Source organism: Dama dama, chromosome 33, assembly GCF_033118175.1.
Source record: "Dama dama isolate Ldn47 chromosome 33, ASM3311817v1, whole genome shotgun sequence".
NCBI classification, from domain to species: domain Eukaryota; kingdom Metazoa; phylum Chordata; class Mammalia; order Artiodactyla; family Cervidae; genus Dama; species Dama dama.
Genome location: NC_083713.1, coordinates 48,147,503 through 48,159,530, shown reverse-complemented (window position 1 = coordinate 48,159,530; position 12,028 = coordinate 48,147,503). Strand labels below are relative to the sequence as shown.

Below are 12,028 nucleotides of genomic sequence, written 5' to 3'. Positions count from 1 at the left end.
TAAACAGTGACCAAAGTGCCACTGATCAAAAATAAATAGTGGCTGTATATCACTGCAAAGAAATCCAAGAGGCTTTAACCCTTTGGCATAGGAAATCCAGATTTTTCCAATTATGTGAATGCATATCTCCTACATGCCAAGAGTAGAGAAAGCGGATGTGCCAGCATAGAAAGAAAAAGAGTTACCATTTGCTGAAACATGCAGAGAACTGGCTTTAATAGACTTCTTAAAAGGTTAGGCAGAAACCAAAAAATGGTTATTAGTTGCTTGTGGCAACAATTTTAAGTGGAGGTGATTGAGTTCTAAGGTTCAAAGTGAAACTTTGGGGATGGGGGGGGGGTAAAGGTTGTTAGTTTAAGTCTTATCTTTAAAGCAAAAACAAGAGAGAGAAAGTGTAAAAGTACCAACCTGGTCGCATACTCTAGTCACAGAGCTCTGCCATCAAGCTGCATAGAAAATGTCAAGATTCGGATTGTTGTTTCTCAACAAAATGAATCTTTCTAATGACTTGAACTGCAGGATAAGGGATCCCAAGAATGCAGTCATTTTAGTAAAGTACTATCAGTAAAGTACTATCCTGAACTAACTGCATTTTATTATGAAAACAAAAGGAAAGAAAACTAAGGACTCTACACCTATATTCGGCTTACAGTGTTTGAGTTTTGGAAGGGCCTGAATAATGGAGGCAGAATTCAAATATGAATTTATGCCAATCAAATGTCAAATTTTCACTATAGCTTTCCTTAAAAAAGTGTCTATTAATCTATTAATAGTATCTATTAATCACAAAAAAAAAAACAAAAGCTGTGAAGATACAGTTCAGAAAATAAAAACATAGAAACTAGTGACACTATTATGACCAAGATGTTTGGTAAGCAGTGAATTATGAATTTGGGATTATGGTGAAAAGGCTTTTAAACAACCCTCCAGACTTCAAAGACTCTCTTCAGGTAGCAGATCTGTCCCAATGTCACAGTAACTAGAACAAGAACTTCAAAGGAGGACCAAAGGAGCACTCTGCTGTTTGTGTTGTCACTGATTGCTCTGTGTTTTCTCTCTCCAGTTTCCATGTATTCCTGTTCACGCGTCACAGCTGTCATCTCCACTGCCAGCTCGTCAATCATTTCTTCTAGCTTGTTCTTGTGAGCTTCTGTCTCCATGTCTTGTCGTTTGGGGGCTTCCCCGCTATCAATGGTGAACATCACTATCTTTGGGAGTCATGGTGGACATCCTATTGCTAAAACAAAAGTTGTATATTCCGTCCGTGTAAGCAGCAAATGTGTATTTCCCACTGGACTCCCAGTCTCCTTTATAAATTACTTTATTATCAGGCCCTGTAATCTCCACGTCGATGTCCAGGAAGCCACCCTCGGCCACCTGGAAGATGAGGCCCATCTTAGTGCCCGAGGTGACCCGCTCGAGGAAGCACTCCCCTGAATGCGCGTCAGTGCTGATGAGGTAGTCCAAGGCCGTGGCCAGGAGGGCAGCCAAGAGCACCAGCCGCTCAGCGAGCGTCACCGTGGTGGGGCTGGGGCCAAAGCCAGGACCGGACTGCGGCCTCCAGAGCCACCGCCGTTGTCGTGGCCACCGCCGCTGCCTTCTCAGCCACCGCCGCCTCGGCTCCGCCCGCTCCGGCTGTGCCACCCGAGGGGGCTTCAGTATTCTTGCCTAGAGAATCTCATGGACATAGAAGCCTGGTGGGCTTCAGTCCATAGGGTTGCAAAGAGTTGGTCACAACTGAAGTGACTTAACACACAGGCATGCATATTATCATCTCATTTGCTAACCTGAAATTATCACAACATTGTTAATCAGCTATACCCCAATACAAAATAGAAAGTTTAAAGTTTGAAAAAAAAAAAGAAAAAAGGAAAACATAAGTCAGATAGCGTCCTTCTCCCTTCTCTACTTCAAATCATCATCAAATTGCTCCCTCTGGTAGGCAGAATTCAGAGCTGGCCCCCAAAATTCTACCTCCTCCTGTGTACACTCTGTGTGATTATTTGGAAAAATAAGCCCTTGAATATGAGCGGGGTTTGTAAATAGGATGGAATTTCTAGCATCTATTTCCTTCCATCTCTCTGTTTACATTATGCATCTGTTCTTGCATGTTGTACACCTTTTTGCATTGTACTTCCCTTATTGTTGTTCAGTCACTAAGTCATGTCTGATCTTTTCAACCCCATGAACTACAGCATGTCAGGCTTTCCTGTCCTTCACTATCTCCTGAAGTTTGAGATATCTCCTCAAATTCATAACCATTGAGTCAGTGATGCTGTCTACCCATCTCATCCTCTACTGCCCTCTTCTCCTTTTGACCTCAATCATTCCCAGCATTAGGGTCTTTTCCAAAGAGTTGACTCTTCACAACAGGTAGCCAGAGTATTGGAGCTTCAGCTTCATCGTCAGTCCTCCCAATGAATATTCAGCATTGATTTCCTTTAGGATTGACTGGTTTGATCTGCTTGCTGTCCAAAGGACTCTCAAGAGAGTCTTCTCCAGCATCACAGTTCCTTTAACATATTAATAATAGCTGCTTTAAACTCTGGTCTAATATTCCAACATCTCTGCCATGTCTGTTTCTGTTCTGATGCTTTCTTTGTCTCTTCAAACTATATATATATTTTTGTCTTTTAGTATGCCTTATGATTTTCTCTTGTAAACCAGACATGATGTACTAGGTAAAAGGTACTGAGGTAAATAGGCTTTTACTGTGAGTTTTGTGTTTATCTGTTTAAAAGCTGGACTGTCTATTGCTTGCTCTAGCTGTTTGCTAGACTGTCTTTATTGTTTGCTCTAACTGTTGGTGTCAGAAGCTAAAATTTCCTCTGTTGCCCTTGTTTTTGCCTCTCCTGTTGTCTTTGGGTTTCCCTGGGGACTTTTTCTTAAATAGGTTCTGAGGCCTGTAGTTCTTTCCATAGTATCTACCTATTACACAAGAACTCTATTGATATTGTGGTAAGGGGCACGGGGAGAAAAAGCATACTATAGTTCCATACTTTGACTTCCAGGTTTTAATGAGTCTGTGCCTGTACCCTTGGGCTGTGACCTTCACTAGTGCTTTGCAATCCCCTTCACCATTAGTTTAGGCAGAAAGGCTAGAGGGAGCTGGAATTGGGCATTTCCTTTATTCCAGATCATTTAGGTTCTGATAAACTCAAGTTGATTAACTATGAGTTAAAATAGTTTTTACTAATAATTAAACTATTAGTAAAATAGCTTCTCTTGAGGGCATGCCTTGCTAATAAAAAGGGAGTACTCTGGGTTTATTTCAAAATAGTTACTTTTCCCTCCTCCCCTGCTGGAAGCATCAGGGAATTTTTCTGTGATTTTCGCTGTGAGAACCTGGTAGGGCTCCTAGAGATACGTCTCACTAAGGTGTAGGGTCATCCTCCTAAGACTAAACCTGGACTTTTTCATTTGTCCATATTGAGCAATTCCATCAATTACTATTTAGGCTTTCTCAACCTATTCCAGTATTCTCACCTGGATAATTCCATGGATGGAGAAGACTGGCAGGCTATAGTCCATGGGGTTGCAAAGAGTAAGTCATGACTGAGAAAATGATTGAATATTGGTTCCTGTGGATGTTTCTACGTGCAGGTTTTTATTCCCATAAGTTGTGATTCTCTCTATCCACCTGTCTGTGTCTCCAATTTAGGGGGAATTTTTTTTTGTCCTGTGACCTGAATTTTCTGTTAGATCTAAGAAAAGTTGTTGATTTTTCATTTTTTCCAACTTTTTTTCTTGTGTGGAAAGGATTGGTGGCTTCCAAAGTTCTTAGATACGAGACTAAAAACTAGAAGTTGTAATGCCACTATTTCAACATGAGGCTTAAAGCACAGACACAGCAGGGGGAAACACCTCCGAGAACTGCACACTGGCTCCCCAGTTCTTCAGCCTGACAGTGACATATCATTTCTATTCATATTTCATGGGCCAAAGTAAGTCATATCGTCAATTTTTGAAATGTGAGCAAGTATAACTTTCTAGTGTTCATGGAAAAAGAGGGCAACCAGCAGTAATGGGGAACATTATTAATGTCTACTGGAGAACTCTAGGTAACATAGTATTTCCAGCTCCACCTACTGTCCTGAACTCTTATCACATCATGTTTTCACCCTAGCACTTTATCATACATATTATACTATATATATTATATTTCATTATAATGAAACCTATATACTAGAAACCTATTATACTAGATGTTTATTGTTTGTCTTTCCCCTTCTACTCCCACTAACAGAGACTTGCTCTATTCTATTCTATTTGTCTCTTTTTATCCCCAGAGCCTGGGATATTCCAGTGCTTAATATGTATTTGGTGAATGAATTAGTGAATGGATTTTATTTAAAACTTGGTAACCCAGAAAAATAAACCCTTTACATCAGCCAAATCTGGCTCAGAAATTCTTTCCAACAGGGATGAAGCTGCATAGCCCTTGTGCAGAGCCTTTGTCAGGCTAGCTGGGTACATCCTATACTATCAGACATCAAAGACAGAAGGAAAGAGCCTCAGAAGTTCCCAGGAATGTGGTGCTATTTTAAGGCAAGTGTATGCACAGCTTGAGGGAAAATGAATTTGGAAATGAGCTTAGGCATTTCAACAACACAGGTGAAATGTGTTAATAACTTGAAAAACAGGTGAATTTAAGAACCTTCCCATCTTAGGTTTATGTTTATAATTAAGGATAGTCAGCTCTCACTCCTCACTTTTTAAAAACCAAAAAGCTAAATCACCTCTTGAGTGTGAAATGTAGGTACAATGCTTGGAACATGCTCCTTCTCAGGGATTAGACCTGCCAGATTCTGGGGTGGTTGAAATGTAGACTTCCTGCTGGTTCAGGTACACCATCTTTGTGCTTTTTTAGGCTTATTGTTCACTCTGAAGTTAATGAGTGCATTCAGGCATGTAATGAAGAACAACACCATCTCACAAACAATTCACTGAAGTCCAAAGATAAGGTGATTTTATCAATTATATTATTCAGTACAGTACACTTGCAATTTATTAAATAATACATAGATTGAGTGGCATCTGGAACACTGTGGTGTTAACATTCATGATATTAGCATATGTATGTGCTGTAAAAAGAAATCTTAAATTGTTGGCATTTGTTACAGTGGGTATAAAGCTTTTGTTTTTCTACTCACTAGAGGAAAGATGAGAGCAATGCAGTTGCGAAGCAAAGGTCTTTCTGGTGTGAAATTCATCCCGACTAAGCTTAAAACATTTGATGACCAAAAGTATTGGTTCCTATAGCAAATGATTTTTATTTTCACCTCCATTAACCTTGGCTAATAGGATGAACACAGACTGGAAGAGGGGTGAATACCCCCAGTTATCCAAGAGTTACCTGAGCTAAGCAAATTACTTTCTTTTCTTCTCTGTCTTTTCTCCTTCATTTTATAAAGTATGTTACAGAGTTTTCAGAGTGTGTTCATATATATATATATATAATTTGATCTTACAACAAACATTCCAGTGAGATTAGCTTGGTCAAGGATTCTCACTTCTGTTTCCAGATAAGGCACACTGTTGCTTGGAGTCTTGAGTGGGAAGAAGATCGGGGTTTGACTCTAACTTCAATAGCTTAAAAAAAATTATACAACAATGATGCTCTGGGCCAGTTTCCTCATTTCAAACAAACTAAAAGATAATTATAATTAATTTGCCAATGTTAGTTATGTGTATGACGAGATAGTTAAATTTTGAAATATTTTGATGAGTCAAAGCCTTATGTAATTGTAAAATAATCATCTTGCTTTTAAGTCCAAGGACTCTGTCCTTAGACCATAAAGCCTTCTTCACCACATTCTTCTACAGAAAAAAATGTCCAATACGAATATATGTGTTCAGCCCTGGAATTTCCATCTGGAAATTTTTAGAAATGAGCCTTCTTAATAGACGTGTAAAGAGTCATTAAGAAGCAGCCATGGTAATTCTGATTTGGCTCTCTCTCAGCAGTGAAGTGAAAGTCGCTCAGTCATGTTTGACTGCTTGCAACCCCATGGACTGTAGCTTGCCAGGCTTCTCTGTCCGTGGAATTCTCCAGGCTAGAATACTGGAGTGGGTTGCCATTCCCTTCTCCAGGGGATCTTCCTAACCCAGGGATCGAACCCAGGTCTCCGGCACTGTAGGTAGATTCTTTACTATCTGAGCTACCGGGGAAGCCATCTCTCAGAACTGCATCAAGTTAATTTTTCTATATGATGATTTGTTGGTTTGTTTCAATGTTGTTCTGTTTTCTAGCTCATTAATAAAGACAGTCCTTGTACTTTTGACTAGGTTTTGCTACATAGGGTTATGATCTTCAAGGACAGAAGTATTAATACAATAATGAATGACTGTTTTATATTCTAAATTATGTTCTGACTCTTTCTTCAAATATATAGAGCAGGGGTTAGCAAACTTTTTCTGTAAAGGACCAACATCTGCAAGACATATGATCTCTGTAATGAATACTCAACTCTACTGCTGAATAGTACAAAAGTAGCCATATGCAACGTGTAAATAAATGGATGACCATGTTCCAATAAAACTTTATTTTTGGATATTGAAATGTGAATTTCATATAATTTTTCCACATCATGAAATATTCTTCTTCTTTCTATTTTTTCAACTATTTAGACATGGAAAAACCAGTTTTAGCTTGTAGGCCATGCAACAACAAGTGATGGGCTGGATTGATCCATGGACAATGTTAAACACTGACCTAGAACACAAAAGAAACATTCATTGCTACTGTAGACACTACTCTGTTCAAATAATTCTTTGAGCTAGAAAATGTTTCTAGGAAGTCTATTCTCACAACACAAACTCCCAGCACTGTCCACAAAGGCAGTATTAAACAGCAGGTGTCTAGAAGTTAGTCATCTTTGCACAGGAAAAATAGAAATGTTTCCTCATCAGAAATTTAGAGACCCCTGCTTTATATTCAAAGGAAAGAAATTAATCCGCACAATTTGGTACAGAACTTGCAAAATCTTAGGTCAAAGATATTCTCACAGGGCTAAGTACATTACCAGTCTCAATATGGTGCTCCATAAATATCTGTTGAGTTAATTGGAATTCCTGCGAAGCTCCTAAGTTCTCACTTATTATGTAGAATGAAGTGAACGTAGCCTATAAGTGTCTATTTAGAAGACAAGGGGTTAATACAATGAACCTGTAAGTAGCACTCTTCACTGCTATTTATGAAGGGTGATTACAAAAGACTTAAATAACAGTGAAATTTTACAAAAGTGTTAGGCAGTATGACAAGGTGTACATAATATCTAAATGATTAGCTGTTACAAGCTTGTTAATACTGGTGACTAAGCTAATCTATGACTATAAACTGGATATCTATGGAACCTGCAAAATTCTTTCAGATTGCCATTGTGTAATTTAATCATAATGAAGCAGCTAATTACTGCTGTGTTCCATTGCTTTGGAAGTTCACACATGTTCTCAACTCCTTTGCCTCATAGTCAATGCCAAAATAGGTTAGTACCTAATTAATCTTTAGTGTTTTTTCATGTATGCTACTTTTATTTCTATAAGTTGTAAGATTCTTTTCAGCAGGATCATATCACATGCTTTAGTAGCATAATGGTTAATAGCAGGACTGTGGATTCAGACTGCTGGGGTTCAAATTTTGCTTTGACATTACTAGCAATGCAGCTTGGGACACATTACGTAGTCTCTCTTTGCTCTCAGTTTATTTATAAATAATGATAATAAAAGTATTTATTTGCCTGATTGGATTGAATTGCTGTCAGAGTTAAATGAATCAATGCATGCAAGGCACTCAGAACAGTTGCTGGCACACGGTAAAGATTCACGAGATGCCAGCTAAAATTAGACCTTTGAGTCCCAGTCTGATGCTATAAGATTCTATTTATACGCTGATGACTTTTCCAGTTCTGATCCCTCCATGGGACGCCACTTAAGTTATCCACTTGGAATACTTACACACCTCCACTTTGAAATAGAATACTCACCTCAAAATTATCATGCCCACAAAACACACTTGTCTTCTTTCCCATCCCAAGTCTATTCTCCCTTGTCTTTCCCTGCAATATGCAAGACAACTTCACTCTTCTAGTTTTTTGGGCTAAAATACAAATATGATCCTGAGGTCATTTTGATCTTTTTTAAAAATCTTTTTTTTTTTTTAATGAAATTCTTCATTAAAACGTTATTTTTAAATGAAATTATTTCTTTCTTTTTTCTTTGGCTGTACCATACAGCATGTGGGATCTTAGTTCCCTGAGCAGGGATGGAAACTGTGCCTCCTGCAGTGGAAGCAGGGAGTCCTAACCACTAATTTGTCTGGAAATTCCCTTGACTTCTTTCTTTTTCTTACATTCCACATTCCATCTATAAGGAAACTCTGTGAGTTCTAAAAGAAATATATCTAAATTCAACTAACACACCACCTTACTTATTCTCCCAGTTCACAATTACCTTTTGCAAAAGCTGTTATTGTAACAGTCTACAAACTTGTATCCCTGCTTCTGTCCATGATCCCCTGCCGTCTAATCTCCGTGTACCAGCCAGGCTTCCACATCCACAGCACCTACGTTTATTTACTGATGCTTGCACATGGTCACCAATCAATAAATAAACTAGAGGAACACTTGATTGAAATATTTCAATGCTAATGGACTTATATTCTTAAAGTAAAGGAAAGATATACCCATCTAAATGCAGAGTTCCAAAGAATAGCGAGGAGAGATAAAACATTCCTAAGTGATCAATTCAAAGAAATAGAGGAAGACAATAGAATGGGAAAGACTGGAGATCTCTTCAAGAAAATGAGAAATACCAAGCGAATATTTCACGCAAAGATGGGTACAATAAAGGACAGAAATGGTATGGACCTAACAGAAGCAGATGATATTAAGAAGTGGCAAGAATACACAGAAGAACTATACAAAAAAGATTTTAATGATTCAGATAACCGTGATAGTGTGATCCCTCACCTAGAGCCAGACATCCTGGAGTATGAAGTCAAGTGGCCATTAGGAAGCATCACTACAAACAAAACTAGTGGAAGTGATGGAATTCCAGTTGAGCTACTTCAAATCCTAAAAGATGATGCTGTGAAAGTGCTGCACTCAATATGTCAGCAAATTTGGAAAATTCAGCAGTGGCCACAGGACTGGAAAAGGTCAGTTTTCATTCCAATCCCAAAGAAGGGCAGTGCCAAGGAATGTTAAAACTACTGCACAATTGTATTCATTTCAGATGCTAGCAAAGTAATGCTCAAAATGCTCCTAGCCAGGTTTCAACAGTAAGTGAACTGACAACTTCCAGATGTTCAAGCTGGTTTTAGAAAAGGCAGAGGAACCAGAGATAAAATTGGAAACATTTGTTGGATCATAGGAAAACCAAGAGAATTCCAGAAAAACATCTATTTCTGCTTCATTGATTATGCCAAAGCCTTTGACTGTGTGGATCACAACAAACTGTGGAGGATTCTTAAAGAGATGGGAATACCAGACCATCTCACCTGCCTCATGAGACCTGTATGCAGGTCAAGAGGCAACAGTTTGCACTGGACATGGAACAACGGACTGGTTCAAAATTAAGAAAGGATTACATCAAGGCTGTATATTGTCACCCTGCTTATTTAATTTATATGAAGAGTACATCTTGTGAAATGCTGAGCTGAAAGAAGCACAAGCTGGAATCAAGATTGCATGCTAGGAGATATATCAGTAACCTCAGATATGCAGATAACACCACCCCTTTTGGCAGAGAGTGAAGAGGAACTAAAGAGCCTCTTGATGAAGGTGAAAGAGGAGAATGAAACAGCTGGCTTAAAACTCAACTTTCAAAAATCTAAGATCATGGCATCTGGTCCCATCACTTTATGGCATCTGGTCTCATCTCTTCATAGCAAATAGATGGGGAAACAGAGGAAACAGTGAAAGACTTTATTTTCTTGGGCTCCAAAATCACCACAGTTGGTGACTGCAGCCAAAAAATTAAAAGACACTTGCTCCTTGGAAGAAAAGCTATGACCAACCTAGACAGTATATTAAAAAACAGAGACATTACTTTGCTGACAAAGGTCCATCTAGTCAAAGCTATGTATTTTCCAGTAGTCATGTTTGGATGTGAGAGCTGGTCTATAAGAAAGCTGAGCACTGACGAATTGATGCTTTTGAACTATGATGTTGGAGAAGACTCTTGAGAGTCCCTTGGACTGCAAAGAGATCAAATCAGTCAATCCTAAAGGAAATCAGTCCTGAATATCCATTGGAAGGACTGATGCTGAAGCTGAAACTCCAACATTTTGGCCACCTGATGCGAAGAACTGACTCATTAGAAAAGACCCTGATACTAGGAAAGATTGAAGGCAGTGGTAGAAGGGGACAACAGAGGAGGAGATGTTTGAATGGCATCACTTCCTCAATGGACGTGAGTTTGAGCAAGCTCCAGGAGTTGGTGATGAACAGGGAAGTCTGGTGTGCTGCAGTTCATGGGGTCGCAAAGAGTCTGACATGACTGAGTGACTGAACTAAACTAAGCTGTACAAAGATATGAACTGATGGTTTGAGGTGATCCAGAAAAGGATCAGGATATTTCCTTTTCTTCTTTAGCATTGACAACAGAATCCACTATTTCCTATATGAGATTTTTCAGAAAGGTATGGCAGGTGAGGAACTTTGACTGTTAATCTCAAAGCACAATTGATTCATCACTATTGATCTAAAAAGAAATATATATACAAATACACATGTAGCTGAATATAGGCAACAATCTGGTTTTCCTCCTTTATTGTAGTCTTTGGCTACTGGTGATCCTTCTGCCTTTCCATTAGGGAATGGGAAAGACAGAGAAGGACAAGAATCAGTGTAACATTTAAACAGCAGTGCTATGGTATCTGTGATAGCCATCTCGACATGATGTCGTGAGTAGTTGCTGTTTCCCTGGCAACACTGCAGTGGTAAACAAAGATATTTTCTGAATGGCTAGAGGAAATGTGGCTTTTATGCCGTCTCACACACTGCTGTCCCCAACCCCCTACCATGGGTAGAAAGGATTTTATTTCCTTTTGCTATGAATTTTCCACCTTGAGGTAGAATAAGTGAGGTGAGCCACTGTTTTCTTTGTCTGTTTATTATTATGCTCCACAATTTTACAATGCTGGAAATTCTGTTGAAACACCCACTCAATTTACAGACTATGATGTTGCATAGCAGATGCTAAAATACCCTGTTGTGTGGAATTGCTAAGAATGCACGAAAGGAAATTCTGTGATGTGAGAGCTAAGGGTCATGACAAGTTTGACAAGATGAGCTTGAATGACCTTACCTTATGTGGCCACACAGCCGAATCTACTAGTAAGGTTCTCAGAAACAGATAAGGCAGCTGAGGAATGGCTCTCTTGAGACAAATGCTTAGCTGCTGTAACCGGAGTAGAAAAAGTAAATCTAGGACGTTTTAAAGTATTGCTTAACGAGTAAAATAATGTAATGTGAAGAATGATGGAGGACAAACATGGGTTTTTATAATTTCTCTATAAGATGCATAACAAAGATGACAGACAAATCATTTTGTTTTATAAAAACAAATAAATCTTTTAAAATTCAACTGGGAAATGAGAATGGAAGGAAACATAATGTGCCAAAAAATGCATTCATTAGAGTGTTTATTGGTGAACTGTGGCTGTTTTTCATGAGATAGTGACACCCACTCTAATATACAGAGAGATGGAAAATTTTCAAAGGTGTATTTGCTTGAGATATTTGCAGTATTTCTCACTTCAGAAGGACTAACTCCTGTGAAAGGAAGGTTTTTTATTAATCAAAATATAAATGTAGATAAGGTATAAATGTCCTTATCAGGCACATCAGTCTAGATAGCTTATTTCCTATTCCTGGGAGGAAATTAGATGCTTGGTGGGATGCAGAAGCAGGTGAGCACATTTTCATTGGGGTCAGGATTGGGAATCAGTGGTTGGGACCTAGGATTTGGGTGAAGATGAGTCTAAATGGACCTTGGCTAACAAGCCTGGGTTAAAGCCTGTGAT

At 38.8% G+C, this 12,028-nt stretch overlaps 1 pseudogene; it reads right to left on the bottom strand.

The window, feature by feature from the left end:
• Positions 1 to 914: 914 nt before the first annotated feature.
• LOC133051007 (transmembrane emp24 domain-containing protein 2-like) lies at positions 915 to 4,476 on the bottom strand (annotated as a pseudogene).
• Between the last annotated feature and the right edge of the window lie 7,552 nt (positions 4,477 to 12,028).